The following is a 24373-nucleotide window of genomic DNA, read 5'->3' on the forward strand; positions in this document are numbered from 1 at the left end:
CAACAGACGGTTTGAAAAGCAGTGCTTATATAGAGAAGACACAAAAGCTCTGTATTAGTTTCCCAAGGCTGCTGGAACAAAGGACCCCAAACAGGGGCTAAGACAACAGAAATGTATCCTCTCCCAGCCTGGGGCAGAAGTCTGAGGTCAAGGTGTCACAGGGCCACGCTCTCTCTAAAGGTCTAGGGGAGGGTCCTGCCTGCCTCTTCCAGGGGCTGGCGTTCGCTGGCATCCTTGGTGTCCCTGATCCCTTGGTTGTGGCCACACCACTCAGATCTGTCTTAGGCTTCACACGGCTTCCCTCTGCGTGTGTCTGTTGTGTGCCTGAATCTCCTCTTTTTATAAGAACACTGGTCCTATTGAATCAGGACCCACCGTAAGGACCTCATTTTAACTTGGCTCCCTTCATAAAGTCCCCATCTGCAAATAAGGTCACGTTCTGAGGTCCTGGGGGTTAGGACTCCAACATTATTTTTTGGGGGGGGGAGAGGGAAACAGTTCACATGTAAGAACCTTTAAATTGGGATTAACCAGAATGTACTATCAGGTAGCGGTGCTTATTTAGTTTATACTTTGAAGGATTTACTAGTTAGGCCTTTACTATGTAAAGATGACTTGAAAAATTAAAACTGTTTTGCAGTCACTGTATTATCAGCGGGGCACTCAGTAACACAGTGCATACCTTCTGATTTGGATTTCTGTCCTGTGTAACCTTGCAGGTCATCAAAGCCATCACTCATATTCCTTACTAGGCGACAGCAATGTGATTGAGAACAGACTTACTTGACGACAAGACCTACCCCGGTTCTGCGGACCCCCTTTCCGGCATAACAGCAACGGCCCGTGTCCTGGGGTCCTCCAGCCCCACCAGCCTCAGCACCAGGTTTGCAGGCTGTGCTGGCTCTTCGGCCGGAGCATCTTTTGTCCCACTCTGTCTCCTACTAGAGTTACAGGCAAGCATCATGACATCCCTGTGTGGAGACTTCCTCCAGGCTCACTGTCTGAAGTAGGAATCTTGAGCCGAATGACATCTAGGGCAAGACTCCTCTCAAGAAGCATAAGCAGCACCCCTCCCCCCAAGGGCAGTGTAAGCTTGCAGGTTCACCTTTAACTCACAGCACAAAGCGTCTTTGGGTTCGGGGCGGAAGTCAGTGTGGTGAAAGGAAGCAACGAGATGCACTGGGACACCAATTTTATTTTTGACACACGGATTCCTGGTACAAGGAGTATGGTTCCTGTGCTCATAAGCTTTCTGGATTTGCTCTCTGAAGCGCGGAGTCATTCATTCATTGGGAAGGACAGTGTTTCACTGTGAGTATAAGCAAGGGCTTTGGGGTTGGGCGAGAATTCCTGCTCCACCTCACACAAAATGGAAGAGTCACATTACACCCTTTAAGAGTTAAATCTCCTCAGCTGTCAAATGGGAGAAGGCCCCTCCTCCTGGGGTCCTGCATGTGTGTGTGTGTGTGTGGGTCTACACCTAGTATTTTGCAGAACTCTGCCTACACTTAACCTATAGATACACTATATAGAGACTACTGTGAAGTCATATTTAATTGCAGATAACTTGTTCTAACGTTATAAATGCATACCTTGAAAATACTTTAAAATAACCATCAAATTTTTGTTTCTTTTCCAAAAGAAGATTTACTAGGATCGATGCTAATAAACTTATGGGCCATTTAATGATGGTAACATTGGCTCATTGAGGAGAATTTGTCGCCTCCTGGGAGCTTGCAGTCTGCTGAGAAACAGCGCGTGCAGGACCGCCTGACTACGCAGACCGCGGTGCAGCGCGACAGGGAGCGGCGCTCAGCCCGACGAGGCATCACTTGATCACTGATTCGGCAGTGACTGAGGGCGACCTCGCCCCATCACAGTGCTGGCCGTTGCAGGAGGCTAAAGAGACAGGCCTCTGTTGTCCTGTTCCAATCAGGATGACTAAGGCATCAGCTTGGACCAGGGACTGTGTATGATACGAAATGTTTGCAGTGACACGACCGGTGCACGGTCCCATCTATGTGCACCGTTAACAGTCAGGAGTCAGTGATGTTCCAGAGAGCTGGGCAGCATCCTCTATTCTGAGCACAGGGTTCTCAGGCACCGGCTTATAAGATACTTGGAAACACTCAGACATGAGAAAAAGAGCTTCCAGTATTTCAGGAGTAGCTTACGAAAGGATGCAGACGCACCCAGAGTTCATCAGAGCTGAAGAGAGTAGTCAGGCTGGGCTTGGGTGAATATAGGGGGGACACTGGGGGGAAGAGGGCTTTCCTTTTGTACAAAATGGATAGAATGAACCAGGGAATGTGGTTTCCACGACAACACACAGATATTCTAATTAATTTTTCATGCCAAGAGACTCAAAGTGCTTTGTAGCAGTTGGATCAATTCCTGACAGCTACTGGAATTTAATAGCTTTTTTTTTTTTCCCTTTTGGAAGGCTGAGTGGGGGTGGTGCATGAACTCTTATGAGCTGTTAAAACTTTGGGGAAATGATCTGTTATCTGGCACTAGCACACGTAGGAAAACACCATCCAGGGTCCTAACGGGGCTCAGAACAAGCAGCTGCGACTTATCAGCCATCCCCCTTGTGCACACGATGCGAACTCTATGGGGGAGCACACAACTGGGGAGGTAAAAATATTTGCTGGAAATCACCCAGGAGGGCGGTGACAGAATTAGAAGCGACAAGTTGAGTGGTGCTCCCCCAAGATTAAGACCCGAGGCACGAAGTGCATCGTGCCCATCATCTCGGTCTGTCCCGTGGGGAGGGCAGCCACACCCCCACTTTACACAGAAGGACAGTGGGCACAGTGTCTTGTCCAAAATGCACAGGGCTTGGAGTGGTGAAACTGGTGTTGGAAATCCAGCCGGCCGAATTCCAAAGGCTTGTTCTCTCCACTGCTCCAGGCAGCTTCCAAATGTGGTTCAGAGTCCCCCGAACCTGGAACCCGGGTCCCCGGACTCTGCGTTCAGGGGCCTGTAAACCATCACACCCAGGATGATTCCCTGAGCTTTGGTTCTATTTTTTGGGCACAGTTTTGCGTGGCGATATGTTTGAACGCTTCCAGTCTACCGTGCACGAGCAGACTCTCCCTGAGCTGCGGAGGATTTAAACAGTAAAATAGTTTTCTTGAAATACTCTTGAAATGGATGTTTTTAAAAAATATTTAAGATAGCTAGTCCTTCTTCTTGACATTTTTATACCCCAGCTTCAATTTCAGGAAATCTAGAGGTCCCTGGCATTTGAATGAACTCCTAATTAAATGTCATGTTCCTCTGCAATTTCCATTGACCATATTGGGGCCAGAGTGCAGTTTTAAAAATAAAACATCTAAAGTCTGAAAATAAATGGGGTTCCCCACACTCCTCTACTAGATGCTGTAGAGGTTGCATGGATGTTTTAAGTTAATTCATTTATTTTTTTCATTCCTTCAATAAATATTTATTGAGAACCTAGTATATGCCAAGCACTGTAAAATCCAGTGGGAAGAGAAGTTAAATATGACTTATTAGCAGATCTCTGGAAGCTGGCAGAGTGGTGGAGAGGACAGACCAGGACCTCTGTGGGGACAGCACCTGTGACTGGGGAAAGCTGGGTGGTCAATGGAGGCTTATCCACAAAGGTGGGCGGGGAGGCCAGATGAAGCCCTGATGCTGTGGGTCAGCGCAATGTATCTCTTGAAAAGATGGCAGGGGTGCTGGGGAAATGCATTTAAACTCCCCTCCAGACATCTTTAAATCATGGTGTAGGGTAAGCTGGTTACATGCGGTCTCCATGTAAAAAGGTAAACAGAGATGCATTGAAAATATCCCAGTAGATTCTAAAATATTTCTGACATACAATGGGTAAAATAAAAATGGCACATGATGGGAATTATTTCAGCCTCCAAAAGGTCTGCTTCCGCTAGAGTTAACTGATGTATTTTTTTAAACTTTATTTATTTGGCCACCCAGCATGTGGGATCTTCATTCCCCCATCAGGGATGGAACCCGTGCCCTCTGCATTGGAAGGGCGGAGTCTTAACCACTGGACTGCCAGGGAAGTCCCTAACTGATCATTTAAAAAAGTTATTTCCCAATAGTTTGCTCAGTTTCTGCTTCCTTTAACCCAAATCTTGATGTATTCTACTTAGCAAGTAAACAAATATGTTTTTTAAGGATGTTCTCAGGGTATTAACTCTGGTACTGAAAACCGAAGGGCCCATAACATTTAACTGGCAGAGACTGTTGAAGGCAAAGTTTTTAAAAAGAAAAGGAAGTAAAGGCTCAGGCTCTCTGTGCTTATGGAAATTTAATCATTTTTTCACGAAACCTTTAAAAATAGCATTTACCGTCAGGGGTCCAGTCTTAACTAGAGCTGACCCGGCAGGAAGCAGCTGCGCGCAGGAACAGAAAGCAGCCCAGGTCGGAGGGCACTTCGTCCCTCTCCGCTCTCAGGTCTTTGGGGATCTTGCTTCTCACCGTGGCTCGAGGTTCGGGCGGTCCCTCGTCGCCCTGCGCCCCGATCCCGCTGCAGGGACCTGGAGCTGGTGGGGGCCACGTCTCCAGATACAAGAACAAGTTTCAGCGCTTCCTCTACTTGGGCGTTCTGAATGTTTTCCTTTTTATTCTGGAGTCTGTAAGGATGTAGGCAGTTTTCTTAACCACTAAATATTTCAACAATGCATCGTCCCTAATTTTCCAAATCGTAAACACTAAATTACATTACTTCATGGATTTTTTTTTTTTGAGGGGGGACTAGGACACAAAAGAGAGCTGGCAAAGCCTAGAGCGCTGGCGGTAACCTGTTCCTCGCTCCTTGTTGGGGGAGTTGCTGGATTAAAGCTCAGCATCTATGAGGTGCCGCAGGGTCCAGCGCCAGCCCGCGCCCCTCCCGTGCGCGCAGGGATGCGCCTGCGGTGGGCGCCGCTCCCCCGCCTCGAGCCGGGTGTCCGCGGGACCTCCCTGCGCCTGGAAAGGGTTAAGCGAGCGGAGGGCGCGGGGCGGGCTGACCTGGACTCGGGGCCGCGCCGGCGCGCTCCAGCCCGGAGCCTGCGCGCCCTGCCGGGGGCTGCGGCCGCCCTCCCGCCCACGTCCCCGCGTCCCCGCCTCGGCGCGCTGCTCGGAGCGGCGGGGCTCCCGGCGCGGCCTCCACCGACGCGGTGAGTGCCGGGCCCGCTGCCGCCAAGGCGGGCCAGGGTCACAGGGGGCACTCGTCGGGCCGGGCCTGGCCGCGCGGGAAGATGCTCGGGAACCCGCGGGCGCTCGCACAGGTGCGCGGAACGCGGCCGTCCCGCCCCCGGGCGTTCTCACAGGTGCGCGGGAAGAGCCCCGCGCATGCGCGTCGGAGACCCCGGCGAGGGTTCCGGGTCCCGGGCTCGGGTGGGCGCCGGGGTGGAGGGCGAGGCGCAGAGCTGAGAGGTAGGGGTGGGCCCCGAGCGGGGGAGGCAGCGGCGAGACGCCCCAGCAGGCGGAGGATAAGCGGGCGGGGGTCCCGGGGTGGGTGGGCGCTGGTCGGGACGGGGGTGGCCGCCGGGGCGTGGGGCGGCGGCCGGGGGTGGCCCCGCTCGCTGCGGGGGTGTGGGGAACGGGGTGGGCGGACCTCCGTCCGGCTCCCGGGCGCCGCGTGGAGGAGGGGGCCGCGGCGCGCGGACTCCCTAGGGCGCTCCTGCCGGAAGCGGGTGACGGCCAGCCCCCGCGCTGCGCCCGCGGTGACCGCCTCCGAGGACCCAGCCCCGGGGGCGGCGTGGCCACTGTCCTTTCCGCCGCCAGTCGCGCCTCCGCGCGCCCAGCCCAGCCGGAGCCAACCCGGGGGCGGAGCGGCCCGGAGCCCAGCAGGGAGGAGCCGCACCCCGCGCCCGCGCCCGCGCCCCGCTGCCCAGGCTGAGCGCTCCTTGGGCAGGCGGCCCGGGCTCGCGGCCACGCAGTAGGATGGCGGGCCCGGCCGCTTCCCCCTTCCGAGGGGTGCCTGGGCTCGGTGCCGGGCTGCCCGGGCCTGCCTCGCGGACGGTCATGGCCGGGCCGCGCTGCCTCTGGAGCATCCATCCCGCGGGGCCACAGGAAGCGGGTGGGAGGTCCCTCCCGGACCTGGTCCCCGGGGGAGGGGAGGAAGATGCGGAGGCACCTCTCGCTTTCTCCTTCGATGCCCGCCGGCCGGGACCCCCGCGACCCCCAGGGCCCCCTGCTTATGCTGCCGGGATTGTGGGGTGCTGGGGGCTGGTGCACAGCGCGTGCTTTCTTTTCACTGAGCCTTTGCCCCACTGACGGACCAGACGGCCCACCAGCAGTGCTTGTCGCTCAGGTTTGAACGTGCCTGACAGCATGATGGCGCGGGGGCGAGGGAGCAACATTTAAATAAAGACTGCGTGGAACCGGCTGACACGGCCGGAGGGGAGGTTACATGCATTTCCGCGGTAAGCCTCCCACCCCCGACCCGCGCTCGTGCTGGGGGACCCCAGCCTCCCGCGGGGGGCTGCGCCTGTAACGTTAAAGAAGGAAGGTTTTTAAAAATTCTACCAGTTCTTCGGTTCCTACAGAACCACATCTTATGTCTCCACCCACCCTCACATCTATTCTAAGGGAAAGAAAAAAAACAAATCAATGTAATAAGCTTTATTTCGCTCAAAGCACTGAAGGCGCTTTACGGCCAGGTTTTTAAGCCCCTGCGCTGCTCTCAGTGGAGGGGCCAGTTCCCTGTGTGCCTGGCCTGTTGTCGCCTCCCTCCGGTCCTCATCTACCAGCAGTTACGCAGCCTCTAATGAGGACCCGTAATGGATGCCCATGTTGCCCTTTGGCCTTTTATCCCCAGCTAATGGGGTCCTATTGTTGGAATCCTCCTCCGTCCCCACCCATGAAATGCAGAAGGGAGCTCTCCATCGCAGTCAGATTTGCCCAGGGACAGCCCAGGGAATGCACATTTCTGGTAACTGGCGTTACAACTCTCCCTTTGCGGCCTAACAAAGCAAAATTTTAAAGAAAGAAAGTCTTTCCAGCTTTTAATGTCAATTGCACAGGCGTTGCTGATAATATAATTAGAACACAATGAAAATAGCTCAAAGATTTTGCTTACAGGATTTAAGGCAGTCTTGGGCTTGGGAGGAGGGGAGAAAACAGTTAAGTGTCCATCCTAGATCAGGACTGAGCTGTTGGGGCAGCCTGGCTTTGTGTGGTCATCTTGCTGTCCTAGTGTCTGCGCATTCCTTAGGGCGGCCCCTCCTTCACCTGCAGAGGACTTTGCCTGCTGCTGGCTCCAGCCCTGGCAGAACAGAAAGATCTGGAACCTCATCTCTGAGCATCTTTCCTGGCAGTCGCCAGCGCTTGATTTCATTTCCATATGTTCTGATACAAGTAGCCACATTGGCAGCGGGAAGGCAGGAGGCCTCTTTTTAGTCCACTTTTGTCCCTGTACTCAAACTGGGGGGCCCTCTGTGCTGTGGGGCCTCCATCTGGGATCCTATTTCAGTTTTTTTCTAAACGCCGACAGCATAAATTGTCCATAATCATAGCTCTGCAGTGAAGCTGGAATTACTTAGGCAGCTGTAATGCCCCTCGGCCTCCCTACCTCCAAGGCTTCGTGACCCAGGAGGACAGATGTGGGGTTGGCCTCAGAGGTGCCCCAAGAGGCCGTCAGCGTGCAGACCAGAAACCAGCCCCGTCATTTTGCACATCTTCCCCTGGTGACTCAGGGCAAATCTGCTTTTCTCAGGAGTTCAAGAGATTAGTGTCTCCACTGTGGCCTTGATTTCGGTTTTTCTCTTGAATTTATTGTAATTATGCTAAAAGTATAGTGTTGGCACCTGCACCTCTTTGGGACATAGTTAACAATGAGCAATGACTTTTGGAATACAGCAGAAACTTCTAGGAGTTTGCCTTTTGCCAACAACCCAACTCCTGCTAGAACGAATATTAAACAGTGCCTTGGAAATTGAAGCCATTGCAGGTCTTCTGCAATATTTGACCGATTAAAAGCCAGTTTCTTTCTTTCACAAACATTTATCGAATGTCTACCCCAGGTCAGGCACAGTTCTAGGTGCTGGGAATGCCATGGCATCTAAAACAGGCACTGGTCCTCACCCCCCACCCCCTGCAGCTTAGGTTCCAGTAAGGTGAAAGGCATTAAAAATATAATCATGTTAACTCGTGTGTAATAACAAGCAGACAAGTGGCCTGAAGGAAAGGAATAAACCCCTATGAAAGCACCTGATGAAGGGATTTTGAGTTGGGGTCTGAAGGATGAGGAGGCCTGGCAAAGGAGGACGGCAGGGGACGTCCCAGGGGAGATGGTGCTCAGAGGAGCCCGGCACAGTAGAGGACGGAAGGAAGGCCGGGAGGGGCACCTAGACCATGTCATAGATTTGTAACTTAGTGTAATTTTTATTCCTAATTAATTGTGGCATTTCCTCTATGTAAATTGATGGAGCTTTGCTCTCTAGGCCTTGATGGAGTAGGACGTGTGTTAATTTTACAGAACTGAGATGTACTGAATCACAAAGGGCTCCCCATTCTGTGGGATGTTGCGGACAGAACGTCTTGTAAGCCGGTAACCACCGTGCTGCTGTTGGATGCTGTTAGCACCGTTGCCCGGAAAGTCTTGGTCATGAGGACCTTGGTACAGATGCCAAGTCTGCTGCCTTTGTCTGAGCCACCGTCACCTCCCGCCCCCACTGCAGTGGTTCCAGGTGGGCTTCACACAGCTGCCCTTCCCCCTTGATCGGTTCCTCATACAGTCGTCAGGGTGGTCGTTTAAAGACACAGATATTATGCTGTTGGACGGCCAGTAGCTTCCCAGTGCCCTGGGCTGTAGTCCACAGCACGGGTAACAGGACGCTCATTCCAGGTGGCGTGGTTGTCTAATGACCAACCCCACGAACTTAGTGCCTGCCGTGGACTAAACGTCTGTCTTCTCCAAATTCACATGTTGAACCTTAATCCCCTGGTGATGGTATTAGGAAAGGGGGCTTTGGGAGGTGATGAGGCACGAGGGTGGAACCCCATGATGGTATCAGTGCCCTCATAACACAGACTCCCGAGAGCTCCCTCTCCGCTTCCTCCACGTGAGGACACAGGGAGAAGATGCTGTCTATGAACCAGGAAGCAAGTCTTATCAGACACTGCGGGGAGTGAACTATTTATTCCAAGTCTACTGATGTGAATATTCATCCCATCTAAAAGTACCTTCACAGCAACGTCTAGGCTGGTATTTGACCAAACACCTGGGTCCTGTGGCCCAACCAAGCTGACACATAAAATTAACCATCGCAGCTGTCCTGTTCAGATAGGGGGATGGAGGCACACGGTGACGTCTGGCCCGTGACAGCCCTGCAGAGCGGTCAGGCACGAGTTGGCTGGGTTCCTCTTCCTGGGAGTGATCTCCAGTGCTCTTGGCTCTGCCTTCTGGATTCTTGGTTCTGCCCTCTGAGTCATCCTTCTTTTTTCATAAGAAATGCCTGGTGTTTGCAGCTGAGTGGTGTTCTCAGCCTGTTTCCTGGTTTCTCTTTGTGCTGATCTGTTCCATTTAGTCCAAGTTGGCAGTATCTCTTCCTGTACAATTACCTTAAAAAGGTTGTGGGTTTTCTATGGATCTGTTGGGATTCAAGCCACTAGACAAAAGCTACATCCACAAATCCACAGAAGTCCTTTCTCTACCTTGGACTTCCAGGGCCTCTGTCTAGTGCCCCCCTCAGATATTTATGAGGTCTTAACAGGGGATCTGATTGTGCCACCTGGATTGATCCTTGCTCTGAGGCCCCATCTTCATTTGACAATATCGGAAGGGCTGGGAAAGAGAAGAGCTTTATCTTCCAACCCAGTTGGGCCTGGTGCCTTTATATTTCCTCCAAATCGCACTTGAAAACGGAACCCTTCCTTCTTCAGCTCTCCTCTCTCATCTCATCAAGTCACAGGGACAGAGCTCAGTAGGGTCACCCGGGCCCTGCCTGGAAGTCTCCTCCAGTATCATCCAGCCCACCCAGCACATCCTCCGTCTCCAGCATCACGTGGCCACGGTGCTGCCGAGCCCAGCCCTCCAATGCCATGTCCAGGAACCCCATCCACCTGTCCTCGGAGCCCCGCTGGCAACTGCTTCAGAGCCCAGAGGCATCTGCCCACTGGCTGCCTGCTGCCCAGCTGGGACCGCTGAGCTTGCCGCGGGTTCCTGCTCTGGTGGCAGCCCCGTCCAGGCGGGTGCATAACGGACCAGTCCGAACATACTGGCTCAAAACAACAGAGTTGCTTGGCCTATAAACCTGCAATCTGGGCAGGTCTGGCGGGGAAGCTCAAGTGGATTATCTGGAGGCACACACGCACGTCTGCAGCGCGGCTGGGAGCACGAGGGCAGCGGGGCTGGGCCCGGCGCCCAGCACGGTGTCTCCGTGGCCTCTCCCTGTGCTCCCTCCAGCCGGGCATCTGGTGTCCCCGCACTTCTTACACGTTGGCGCCGGGCCATCCGAGGTCTGGGTCCTAAGAGAGGAATCTGTATTATTGCTGTTTTCAACACAGCCTCACCTCCCCATCATCGCCAGTGTTTAGGATCCAGAGACCGGGGCGCGTATGCAGGCGTCCGGGTAGCCGTCATCACCCGTGAGAAGAGCATGCGGGTGGGCTGGATCGAGGGGTCACCTTGGAAAGAATGTGCTGCGTCCTGCACTCTCCAGCCCCCCCCTGCCCTCTAGCTCCTTCCTCCTGGCTGGCAGCGGGCAGGGGGCCGTGGCGGCTCCTCGGGGCCTGTGCTGCCCAGCCGGCAGCTCTGCGTGTGGCCCTCAGCCCGCCCTCCCATGAGGCCCAGGTCCCTAGATGTCGAGGTCTGTGGCTCCCAAAGACCGGGCACTTCTGGGCTCTGAGTGCAGGGGACCTTGTGTGAGGGGAGAAGTCTCACCCTCCCTGGTCCTTTGGTCAGTGCAGAGTCGAGTCACCGGGGTGACACAGGGAATAGAAACATGACGGGCAGCAGATCCAGTCCTCAGCTTATGTCACAGCTCTGCTGTGTATCGATCCCGTCAGTTTGCACGAGGCTCTCACCTGTGCCAACTCCTGTCTTTCGAGTGCATGGAAATCACTGATTGACTGAGTAGGAAATAAGACTAAGTACTTTTATCCATGTAGATAATCATCTTGATGTAGAAGTCAAGATATAAAGAAAAATTGTCTCCATTTCTTTTATGTCAAACAGACAGCACCTTGATTCCTTTCTCGTGCAACCGTTCTTACTACTTATTGTGAAGTGTTTGATATTTTGAGGAGAAACATTGAGATGGAAGACGTAGGCCCAGTTACGTGCCAAATGAGGTGGAATACCTGCGTGAAACTTTGAAATGAACTGTAGGCACCTGCCGCCTCTTGGTCAGCATTACCGGCTCTGAGAAGACTTCTACGCTTTTGCACAGGGGCTTTTAATCCAGCTGACCTCGTGTGGCTTCGACGTGGCCCAGGTGGGGGAGGGGGTGGCCTCGGGGCCTGGTCACTCAGGATGTGACCTCAGGGGCACTTGTCACTGCTGTGGAGTCCCGGCAGCCCCAGGACGAGGTGCACAGGCGGCCAGATCTTCCCAGGTCCTTCTGTCTGCTCGTTTCACCAGCGAAGGCAAAGAAACACCGGAGCTCTCAGCTCTGTGACGTCAACCCCAGAAACCGCACCTTGTGCGGCGTCGTGGGATTTGTAGAAATTATGAAAATCACTGGGTCTTGGACTTGTTCTCAGTGTGTTTAGGTTTCTGGAGTTGAGCTAGTGCAGGGAGTGAAGCGGGCAGGGGTCCTAGGATGTGGCTTCTAATTTAGCACAGCACTTATGAGCTGTGTGCCCCTGGGCAAGTGGCTCACCCTCTCTGGTCTCTGTTTCTTCCTGTGTGTGTGAAACACAGGGAAGGGCTGGACCAGGTGCTCTGCCATCTCTCAACTGCAACGTTCCCAGTTTGGGGAAGGATTCTGGGACTGGTCAAACCCTTGGAAATTCTGAGATACAGCACGTCTTCAGTGTCAACATTTTTTTTCTTCAAACCTACAACCTAAATCAGGCCGGGGATTTAACAAAATGGATCCTTCATTTCATAGTTTTGTGCCTAAAAGCCTGGATATGATAAGAAAGCTTTCATTTGACCATATTTTTCTACCAAGTATTCTTTCTTGGGGTCCAACCAAAACTTGAGTCATTTTATTTTATGCACACACGGATGCACACACATACACGTGCACACAGAGATGTAAATGTACACATACACACGTACACATTCTTGTATATATATACATGTACACATCTATAGAGAGAGATGTGTATACACATATAACTTTTCTGATTCTAAAAGTATACATATTCATTATAGACAATTTGAAGATACCAAGAATTATGAAAAAAAAAGTCACTCATAATTCTCACTATCAACATGCCTTTTAAACTTTTTGGTATTATTCTCATTGTCTTTTTTCCCCTGTTGTGTGTGTTTGTGTGTGTTTTGGGCAGGGTGTTTAAATTTTTTTTAATTTATTTTTTATTGAAGTATAGTGGATTTACAATGTTGTGTTAGTTTCAGGTATACAGCAAAGTGATTCAGTTACACATACATATATATATATTCTTTTTCAGATTCTTTTCCCTTATAGGTTATTACAAGATGTTGAATATAGTTCCCTGTGCTATACAGTAGGTCCTTGTCGTTTATCTATTTTATACATAGTAGTGTGTATATGTCAATCCCAAACTCCTAATTTATCCCTCCGCCAAGAGCGGGGTTTCTACTGACTACATACGAATATAGTGCGATTTGCTGGTCATATTCCTTGATGATCATTCCACTGTTTTCCTAGTAAGAAGGCTCTGAACAGTAACCTTGTCCTCAAGCCTCCGGAGGCCTCTCTGATTGTCCACAGCGGCGCTTTGGTCCCAGTTGCTGGACATCGTGATGTTCTGGACGAAGCTGGGTTTTGTCGAGGGGTCAGACCGTCTCCTGTCCCCTGAGGGCTGTGGGCCAAGAGCAGAACAGAGCCGCCTGCATGGCTTCTGGAAGGTCATAGGCTTGTGGGTGAAGGTGGGTCGGTGTTGCGGCTTGATGATGTCGTGTCCTCAGGCTCTGAAAGGGCCCGTTCCGGTGTCTGTGGAAGATTCTCTAAAACCTACAGCCCTTTCCGGAGCCTAGTCACCAGGGGCTGGGCTGTGAGGGGCAGAGCTGCCCGCCAGAGACCCCCAAAGAGGAGGAAGCCGGACGGATGCATGGCCTGAGAGGGCCCGGCCCCCGGAAGGAACATGGGTTGTGTGGCCTGGGGCCCCCGGGTGAGCTGCTGATGCGGCGGAGCCCACGTCTCCTGGTGAGGGTGCTCTGAGCAGGTGCTCCGGGCGGGGGGGGAAGCTGTGCTGTGACCAGGAATGCAGACACCATCTCCCCAGCCCCGCTGTGCTGCTTTACAGCTGCCTTTTGCACTCGGGGAGCGGCCGCCTCCTCGTGGAATTCCGGACCCCGATGGACAGACTGTGGTGAGATGCTGTCTGGTGGGGGGGTGGGGGCTGTCGGTGCCAGCGTCACACACAGGAGTCACAGCCTCAGAGTTTTTTTTTTTTTTTTTTTAAGATTTCTTTTTTGGATGTGGACCATTTTTAAAATATTTGTTGAATTTGTTACAATGTTGCATCTGTTGTATGTTTTGGTTTTTTCGGCCCCGCGGCATGTGGGATCTTAGCTCCCGGACCAGGGAGCAAACCCGCGCCCCCTGCACTGGACGGCGGAGTCCTAACCACTGGACCGCCCGCCCGCAAAGCCCCCCAGAGTCTTCATGTGCCTGACCTACTGTGGCATTTGCCAGGGTGGAGCTCCGTTTTCCAAAATACTCATCTTTCTGAGACTAAAGTGACCTCTCTCACCCTGAACCCGCTGCAGCCATTCACCCCAAACCCACATTTTAGGGGGAAAATGCAATAAAAATCAAGATGTTGGCAACCTTCATCTGTAAACTCTTTTGAGTCATGTTAAAAGAGTTTGCAAAGGCAGCAGGCTAATAACATCGTTTCCTTGGATTCAATCTCAAGATAATGTAAATATTTCGTCTTTGCATCCACTCATTCCTGGCTGTGTCAGGACTGGCCTGATGGGAAATGGCCTCTCTTGAGGCTCACGTGGGTGAACTCACACTCGTCAGACCATCTGTCTTGATTTCTGCTTCAGAAACAGGTGAGCTAGCATTTCATCTGCCTTCTTGTCCCATTGAGCCACCCTCGTTGCTTTGAGGACAGAGAGCACGTGTTGAATTTGGATAAATTCCTCTCCCTGTAATCTCCCCACCATGCTGCTACTCTCCGGACATCCGATCAGAAGGTGGTTCTGCTCGGCTGCGGTTTCCGTGCGAGACTCAGGCCCTTTCCCAGGACCCGCTGAGCCGGAGGGGGATGTACTAGGTCAACAGCATCGTTTCTGAGAGCCCTGAGGACGCAGGTGCAGCAGGAGGGCAAGGCAGGGACTCTGTCATTACATGTTTTTTTTTTTTTTTTTTTTAATTATTTTTTTATTTATTTATGGCTGTGTTGGGTCTTCGTTTCTGTGCGAGGGCTTTCTCCAGTTGCGGCAAGCGGGGGCCACTCTTCATCGCGGTGCGCGGGCCTCTCACCATCGCAGCCTCTCTTGCTGCGGAGCACAGGCTCCAGACGCGCAGGCTCAGTAGTTGTGGCTCACGGGCCCAGCCGCTCCGCGGCATGTGGGATCTTCCCAGACCAGGACTCGAACCCGTGTCCCCTGCATTGGCAGGCAGATTCCCAACCACTGCGCCACCAGGGAAGCCCCTGTCATTACATCTTAACTAAAGCAAAGCAGGACAGACCACAGAGAGAGGGGTTTCTATCTTGCTTTCCATTTACACCAGTAATGGTAAATAAACAAGTGAGATTAACAGGAGAGAAATCTGGGTTCTAACTGGCCAGTAATAGGCGTGTGATTTTGGACAAGTCTCTCTGTTATCAAACCAAGAGCTTAGAGCTTTAAAAATTATAAAATGTGAGTTTTTATTTAACTTCCCCATATTTCAATTTGACTGGAACTTTAACCATACGAATACCTACTCCAGCACTAAGAATACAGTGACTTAGGAATCTTCTTACCTAGTGAGTGACTTTACTTAATTATGCTTCAGATTGTGTGGCTTCCATGAGGGTCAGTAGCAGGCCAGATTGACTATTTAATTGATAAGTACTGATTAAACATATGGAAAAACATTTTTAAGTGGTAAATTATGAAATACTCAAACACTGTAAACAATGCAATAAAAATATTCATGTATCCCAGTGAGACAACACATGTTCTCGTCTTGCTGTTTATGCTTTAAATCTTCAGGAAGCCACGTGATACAGAGCAGGTAGACAACCGTCCCTCCCTTCCTGCTCAGAAGTAACCACTGCACCCGAATTCACACCTGTCCTTTTCACACTTCCATGAATGACATATAGTATTTTTTTCATGTTTAAATGTATGTAAATTGTATTATACTGTATCTTTCTGCAAACGGCAGACCTTCAAAAATTCAAAATTACGTTTCTGAAATTTATGCACATTGATACATGTAGATTTAGTTCATCCATTTTAATATGTGTGGTTGTTTGGGCAGTGATAGAAAATCAATCTAAAAGTAGTTTAATCAATCTTTTTGTACAAAAGGACACAAAGCACTCTTTCTAAAACACAAGACTGATCATATTCACTTCTTTGAAGCCATCGGAGGATTCCCGTTGTCATTAAGATGCCAGGGCGCCACGGAGGGGCCCAATCCTCTGACCCTGGGGCTTCTGGCTGCACCCCGCCTCTTCAGCTTCTGGAACTGGTCAAGCTTGTTTCCACTGCAAGGTGTCTGTTCTCTCTTCCACCCGCGCTGTGTGTGGCTCCCCCTTGCTCTCAGAGGAGTCTTACCTGATCCCAAGTAGAAATCAGGTCTATCCATCACTACTTCTCGGATCCTTGTTTATGTTTCCTGCCGTGGTTTGTACTTCTTCTAGAATTCGTATAGTAATGGCTTATGTTTGTCTTCTTCCCTACGCTGGGAGCTCCATGGGGACCTCGGCCAAGTCTGTTCAGTTCCTGCTACTTTCTAGGACCCAGGGCACCTCCTGGAACGCTGTAGGTGTTCAGCATACATCCACTCAGTGAATGAGCAAATGACTGCGTATTGTTAATTATTTCTCAGTGTTGGTGGGACTTGAACAGATTGAAGACTTATGGAAGTGTGGGTCTGTTTGGCCCAGGCAGTCTCTCACTTCTGGCTCCAGCTTTGCATCACTGCTGGGACGTTCACCTCTGACTTCAGTGGACGCACACAACAGACTTATTTTAAAAGAGTTAAGGTTACCCAAATACTGCTCAGAATTGGGTCTCATAGCTAGAAATTTCCAGGGAGGATTGCAGTCCAGGTGCCTCTTTGCAGAGTCTCTGTGATTCTGTGTGTGATCTCAGTGTTCACCCTCTGCGCTTGTCAACAACTCCCGAACCTCGAGCCACAAGCAAAGGCAGGTGCTTCTCTTGCAGAATATTCTGGGTTTGCTCCCTGAAGGCACGTCCGGCACCTAGGGCATAATTTGCACTCGAGTAACTTGGAGCCCCCCTTTTGAGTGAATGCACATGTTTACCCTCATCCATTTTCCTTTCAGTTCTTCAGGGTCTTGGCTTCAGGGAGCACAGGGCTGTGTCGTAGCTGGGACTGAGGCGGGGCCCGTCTGTGTGATGTCACGTTAGGTGGCGGCTGAAGGCACACGCTTCCCTGAGCGCGGCAGCAATGCCCCCATGTCCCCCTGCTTTAAAGCGTGGTGACTTCAGGTGTGTTACTACATCACCAGCAAAGGGCTGTCTTGTGAGTCACGAAGCTCTAACGCTGCTTGCATCTCTTGAATTAACAACAAAGACACATGATCTGATGAAGGAAGGAGAACAGTGAAGCTATTCAGATTTTCATGACCCAGTTGTCCCGCTGGATTAATGTCAATTTCATCTCTCTGCCCTGGGCTTCCTCTTCCCCCAGACAGCTTGTCATGGGTAACGGCTAAGGGCACAGAGACACTCGTAGTTGCCACCAAACTTCTGAAACTCCCGAGCAGTGAGAAGTGGGGCCTGTGAACCCACGTGGCCGCTGACTTAGTGAACGGGTACAAGCCGCAGGCATCTTTTCTGAGGCCTCGTGTAAAATGCCCAGAGATGGGGAAAGAGGGGAAAAGTGCTCTCTGGTTTTGGTCTGCTGCTAACTTCGTTTGGTCTTTTGAGACGAGTAACGTAGTGTTTCTGGGCCTCCAGCATTTTCTCGTGTCTGGAATCAGGATCGTGGCAATTCCTCATGGTAATCCAATTGCCATGGGTCATGGCAATCCACCCGTCCTCATGTGGGTCGTGAGGACAAAATGGAAAATTGCCGTGAGGCCTGGGAGCTGCTCTGGGTACAGGCTGCAGGGCTGTGTACTCCGTCCTGGTGGGGCTTTCCGTGAGCCGGGACCGGCGTTGTCCGGGTCGGCACCTCACGGTGCGTGGCTACGAGGAGCTGGGGCCTGTGCGGGGCGAAGCTCTTTACAAACGCGCGTCGAATCCCCACGGAGACCCAGCAAGTTGGGTTCTTGTTTACAGTCAGAGTTATTTCAGTTTCCAGGGACACGAATCCCACTGTTCGCTGAAGCCAGAAACAGACTTATTAGCTCACAGACATCACAAGCCCTGGCTGGGGGTGACTCACCCAGGACACTCTCTCTCTTTCTAGACTTTGCTCTGTGTTGGCTTCACTTTCTTCTCCCGAGGATAAGCTTTCCCTTGATTTCAGCTCCCTGACCCACCCACCGGGCCAAAGCCTTCCTCCTGCATCACCCTTCAGCGGGAGGACCTGGCCTGGGGCCGTGCTCTCGGGACCAGGCGCTGGGAAGGTGGGGTGTGGGCTGGGCTGGAGCAACCCTGTGACTTAATCCCACTACCCTTTATGACTGTGGGTCAGTGTATATTCGTTTCAGGAAATATAGAAACTGGGCATAGCTAGATAGAAGACAGTAAAAACCTGTCTCTGACCCAACGTCCACAAACACTGATCCCTTTTGAAGAACCTTTTCTTTGTGAGCTCTGTGTCATGTCATTGTATGTAGTGCAAGAACTTGCTATGATATGGATTTTTATCTGGATGTTTTCAGAGCTGTTTTTTCTAGGTTCTCTGGTTAACATTCATTCACTCACCATCCATCAAGCCTTTTCTGGTGGCTCTGGCAGAGCCCATCCCTGTGCCAAGGTTAGAACGATTAACGCATCTCCCTGTCGTGAATCCACATTCTCATGGAGAAAGATGACACACGTGCATATGAGGTGCTGAAATAAGACATTCCGTGCAGACATGGACTGCACAGTTGCTGACCTGGGAAGTGAGGAAGGCAGTGTCTGTGACGGCAGGTCCCTGGGGGCCTGGGAATGAGCAAGAATTCTGCCTCAAAGGAGGAGAGGTGGCTCTGGGTGGCAGGGACTGTGCGGGCAGAGACCCTGAGGTGGGAATGCATACGCAGATGTACCTACGTGGGGGTTACGTGCACAGATACACCTGTGTAGGGTTTACACACAGATACACCTGTGTAGGGGTTACACACACAGGTACACCTACATGGGGTGTACACACAGATACACCTGTGTAGGCTTTACACATAGATACACCTGTGTAGGGTTTATACACAGATGCACCTCTGTAGGGTTTGTACACACAGATACACCTACATGGGGTTTACACACAGATACACCTACATGGGGTTTACATGCACAGACACACCCACGCAGGCTTTACCAGGGCGTGGCAGCAGTTCTGTGCTTGTGCGAAAGATGGAGAGGACTTCTGGGCAGAGGAGGGAGAGATGAGGGCGGCGGAGACTTGGGAACAGATGGCTCAATGCCTCATTTACCAGCCTAAGGAGTTTGGACTTTGAGAATAACTATTACGTAAAAGCTTCTCTTTAGGAAATTCTCTGATTTTACTTCCTCCAGTGAAGCCCTGTCAGAAGATTCAGCCACCGTTACCCCCTAAATCAGGCCCACACAGACAGCGCCGGCGGGAGCCCATCCCCGCCACGACCTGCCCTGTGTCTCTGTCTGCTTTACTCTCAGAGCTGGGGGCGTCCTGAGTCACCAGAATTCTGCTCCCAGGATGCGCTGGGCAGGGGACCAGACATGGGAGTGTCTCGTAGGCGTCCACTAGCCCAGCGCGCGGAGGCAGCTAAGTCGAGTGCTTCACGCTCAGAACTGGTAACAGACAGAAGGGTGCAGAGCATTGGGCCCAGTGCTTGGCGGCGGCATGGGCGCTGAGGCCGGACAGCGGGTCCCCGTCTGGCTCTGCCACCTAGTAAGTGTGGAGCTAATTAATTGTATGGTGACATTGGTTCACATCTCATTTCCTCTTTGGTAAAACGGGGCTAAAAACTACGACCCCACAGAAGGGTGGCTTGCGAGGGTCACGTGTCCCTGTGATGTAACACACGTGACAGCAGTGCCTGTAAAATAGACAAAATAGGCGTGAGCTGTTTCATGATTACTCGTGCATTCAGGTTATGTTACAGCCCGCTGAGTCTTAGAAATGTCCTTCATGAAAAGCAGATTAAAAATGATAGGTTGTAATCTGGCAGAATAGACTCTGATTAACGTCACCAGACCTGCTGAAGGACGTCACTTCCCCTCTTAATTATTCAACACACCAGGCTGCTCACCAGCCCCGCCCATCCCCAAACCTCATGGAACATACGGCCTACACCCGGCTTGGGGGTCCTCTCATCCAGGTGGTGGGTGTCTCCTCGGCCGAAGCGTGTACAGAGCCTTGTACACAGGGACCCGGGCCCTGTGCCGTCTGCGTCTCCTGAGACCTCACGGCACCCGGCTTTTAGCAGCCAGACGGCCAAGCTCCCAGGATGACTGAGGAATGAAAACCTATTTTGTGAATGATGCTTCCTTGTGGCAGCGTTGGGCTCCGTGTTCCAGACACGCCGCTATGACGGCCTTGCTAGGGCCAGACCGCGAACTGTGATGAGTGCGGAGGACGTGGGAATCAGGGCTGGGGTGAAGGTCACTGGCTGCCCTCCCCACCCCCACCCAGGCATCCGCTCCCACCCACCTGCATCCCTGTGCACCCAGAACTGCCACCTCATTTTAACTGGGCCCAAGGAAGAAGGAACCAGCAATATTTGTAGGAACAGCTGAAGGGAATCAACACATTCTATGATCAAACATATCCTGACATTCCCTGCAAGTTTATGAGACTCGATGATGTTTCTTCTGTTTGTGGTTTTCTTTGTGAATTAACCCCAGGAGTTATTGGCTGTTCACTATGTGAACAGGGTCGTGCTGGTGTGTGGGAAGCAGGCGGCGGGCAGGGCACAGGTGGTGGTCCCGGACCTCTGCTGTCACAGGCGTGTGGCTGGACACACGGATGAGATACGTGTCGGGCGTGACTTGGAGAACACCGAGGAGGAATCGGCTACAACAATAGGTGCTGCAGACATTTAGATAAACTTCCTAAGTCTGTTCATTAATATTAAAAAAAAACTGACTAGTTATTTGAAACGGAGAGTCTCTTTAGCAACCTATATTATTCTAATGAAGCATATTTAATTTTAAATAACCTGATACCCACCTTAAGCACAAAAATAATGTCCACATTTGGGAAATCATAGACAATCTTCTTTAAGAAATTCATATTGGGCTTCCCTGGTGGCGCAGTGGTTAAGAATCCGCCTGCCAATGCAGGGGACACGGGTTCGAGCCCTGGTCTGGGAAGATCCCACGTGCCGCAGAGCAACTAAGCCCGTGCGCCACAACTACTGAAGCCCACGTGCCACAACTACTGAGCCCACGTGCCACAGCTACTGAAGCCCGCATGCCTAGAGCCCGTGCTCCGCAACAAGAGAAGCCACCACAATGAGAAGCCCGCGCGCCACAATGAAGAGTAGTCCCCCGCTCGCCGCAACTAGAGAAAGCCCGCGTGCAGCAACGGAGACCCAGTGCAGGCAAAAATAAACAAATAAAAATAAATAAATAAATTTATTAAAAAAAATTCAAATTGAGAGTGAAGAAATTCATAGACTAAAAAATTCTGTTTAGGTATTTACAATGTGGAGAAGAAATGTATAGCCTTCAGGGGGAAATGCTACCTAAGTTATATTTAAAGCAGACTTGTTCCTGTTAAAATATTTTCTCACTACAGTCAGGAAGGAGCCTGTTACTACATCCCACACCTCCACCGACAGATCCCCTCCCGTCGCTACGCGGGGCAAACATGCTGCTGTTCATCTGACTGTAACAGACCCCAGAAGCAGTGCTCAGGGAAGAAATCCTGCCCGATGCCTCGGTCGGGCGGGGAGTTCCAGTTATTTTGCTGTCACCAGGGTGGGTGCTGGCACAGAGTCCTCCAGGAGCCCCTTAGGGGGACTCTGATGCTGGAGCCAACTGCAACATGGGGGGACGTCCCCTTGCAAATCCCGGACCTCCAATCCAAAGAATCTGACCCTAACTGTCTTGGCAGACTTGCGGTGCTCAGAGGACTGTTATTCACAAAATGGTTTGACTTCTCCCCATCCGTTTTAAGGCCAAATCACAGTAATGGGCCATGCTGGGGAGAAAAGATGTAGCTCCGAATGCTGACTTTCTTTAACATCATTTGAAAAAGGAAGTGGCCCCGCTGCTTAATTTCCTCATTTCTCCTGTGGAAGCTGACCCTCTACCCTGCCAGGCGGGCGGGGGCCACGACCTGTCGTGCTGCAGAAGCTTCCTTCAGAAAGGGGACCTGCTGGGTGGCCTCCCAGCCCTTGGGATCCAGCATCACTGCCGCCTGCATCACAGTGACAGACGGTCTCCTGTCTCACCTGACAACATTCAGGTGTTTGGCATCACCTTGGCTGTGTGGGTGAACAGGGACTCCTGACCTGGTCACGGGGCAGAGAGCCAGCTGAGTGGGTGAGCAGCTGTCACACTTTGGATGGGATTACATGGCTGTGCCCAAGTCTCGGGCCACCCCCGGGTCTGCCAGCCTGGTCTGTGATCCAGGCCAGGGGCGCACAGGGAGCTGGCAAGGACGTGCCTGCTTGGACCACTGACTACCTGGGTCATATTTGTTTCATTGTGGACATGCAGCTCTTGCTTCTTATAGCTACGACAAAATGTCTACTTAGCCTGATTCTTTCAGGCTTTAAACAGATTCTGTGGGCTTCTCTGGTGGCGCAGTGGTTAAGAGTCCGCCTGCCAATGCAGGGGACACGGGTTCGAGCCCTGGTCTGGGAAGATCCCACATGCCGCAGAGCAACTAAGCCCGTGAGCCACAACTACTGAACCTGCGCGTCCGCAGCCTGTGCTCTGCAACGGGAGAGGCCGCGACAGTGAGAGGCCCGTGCACCGCAATGAAGAGTGGCCCCCGCTCGCCGCAACTGGAGAAAGCCCTCGCACAGAAACGAAGACCCAACACAGCCAAAAATAAAAAAAAAAAAAAAAAAAAAAAAAGCTAAATCAGGAAAAGAGCCACTCTAAAAAAAAAAAAAAAAAAAACAGATTCTGTAGAGCTTTGAAAACATAAGAATTGCAAACTTAGGCTTTTCAGTGTGTCCTATTCCCTGCCTTTCCTTTGAGTCTGTGATGACTTCCACGAAGAGAACTCTCAGAGGTTGGGCTTCTGCACGTCCCGATGAGAGTCAAGCCAGAGAAAGAACCAGGAAGTGTTGAAACCCTTCTCCTGGCCAAGAAAAGAAAAAAAAAAACTAGTTAGTTTTCTGAGGTCCAAGGTCTTCTGTATCATACAGAGAAAGTGTGAAAAGAATGAAGCAAATAAGAGAGCCAGTTCTCTGATTTTATTTCAGACACTGACATTTATATGTATATTTGGGAAAGATATGTATATACCTTACTTTTTATCTGACTTTCCCTTGAATGACTCAGCTGACTAAGAAAGCACCTCTGGCGTTTGGGAAGAGGCCAGAAGCTTTGCTTATAAAATCTGTGCAGCTTTCCAGTTTGTCATCACATTCCGGTCGCTGTGGGCCAGAACACATTTCCATCTCAGTGGACGCAGGACCTTCCCAGCAGCATCACGGACTGGGGCACAGCTGTGTAAACATGTGGCACCTCCGTGACCCACATGCCCGTGGTGGGAGTTTCAGCTCGTCCCGACTGTCTCCATGCTGCCTTTCCACATGTCCTAGACAGTGCCCTGCACCTGGTGAATATGCCCCAAAGGTTACTGTTAAAAGATTTCTGGAAAACAGAGAAAGAGAGAGGGAGGGGAAGAGAGACAGAGAGGTGGGGAGGAAGGGAGAGACAGAATTGAATGTCTTGAATCTCCACCTCTAAGACACTTGTATTTCTGAGAATAATGGGAAAGCCTTTTTCGTAACACGGTAGCAGGAAGAGCAGGGCAAGCGTATATTTTTATACACACCCGTTCTCTCAACCCTGAGCATTTCTAGGGATCAGGTAACAGTATTAAGTACGATTAGTAGAAAATCAGAAGAGGTTGAGGGTAGGTGGTTAAGTATCACTTTATCCCATTTGAGAGGTGAACATACCCTATAATGATGACGAATCTGAGCTGTATGTATTTGGTCCGTTTCTCTTGTCCGCAGCCTCTTCTTAGGAAAACCAGAGCACAGCTTGCCCCTCCCCTTGTGCTAAGACCCCCTTCTAGGCTGGGGAGTCTCAGTGAAGGTTTTGCCAATTAGGAAAGATATTTTATTATTTTTTTATAATTCATCTGCAGGTGCTCACATCTGCCTTCCAAGTAGTTCTGTGGATTTTGTTTTTTGTTTTGGTTTTGTTTTGTTTTGCCTTGGCTTTTCTTTTGCTGCACGTGTGCTATTTGGAGAGTTGCTTCTCTGCGGTTTTTCAGAGGTGCAAAGCCAGGAATGAGCAGTTCAAACAGATTCCAGAGTTGGAGCCTCTGAGGCCAACTCCAGAGAAGAGTCCACAGCACCTTTCTCCAAATATTTGTTGTAAATGAATTTGAGATAGTTGGCTGGAAAAGATTTCAGGAAAACTGTCACACAATAAAACCGAGGTTTCATAGGCTGGCCATGCTTTCTCACTAAAAGCTCTCAATTTTACATATACATCTCATTAGGTCGAAATTAGAAAGTGGCTGATATTTGACTGCCATTGCATTCACACACAAAAACCAGCAATTTCGTATGGTTCAACCCAATGTATTTAAGGCTCATGGCTGAATTGGGCTCTTCTTTATAGGCCTCAAAAATCAGGGGAGGAAGAGTTTTTTAATATCTAAATAATCCCGTATGTTTTATTCACCAAACTTTCCAGCACTGAAAAGTCACAATCCCCATTCCCACCATATCTGAATCCTATAACCTGAAAATTGTGGAGGGAAATGGGGTAGATGCCACTGACACAAAATAGCCCTATGGAAAAATGCAAATTCCAACATTCTGTTTCTCCTATAAA

General features: G+C 51.1%; 1 protein-coding gene across 5 annotated transcripts in view; it reads left to right on the plus strand.

Moving 5' to 3' along the window:
- Nucleotides 1-24373, plus strand: part of KBTBD11 (kelch repeat and BTB domain containing 11) — a 38595-nt gene that overhangs the window by 7458 nt on the left and 6764 nt on the right. Inside the window, exon 3 of one of the 5 annotated variants that reach the window (XM_082375262.1) lies at nt 753-5147. The gene's annotated coding sequence lies outside the window, so the exon portion shown is untranslated. The other 4 variants (XM_082375264.1, XM_082375265.1, XM_082375263.1 and 1 more) reach the window with 4 other exon arrangements.

This window comes from Balaenoptera borealis (assembly GCF_965194805.1).
Source record: "Balaenoptera borealis genome assembly, chromosome: 21".
NCBI classification, from domain to species: Eukaryota; Metazoa; Chordata; class Mammalia; order Artiodactyla; family Balaenopteridae; genus Balaenoptera; species Balaenoptera borealis.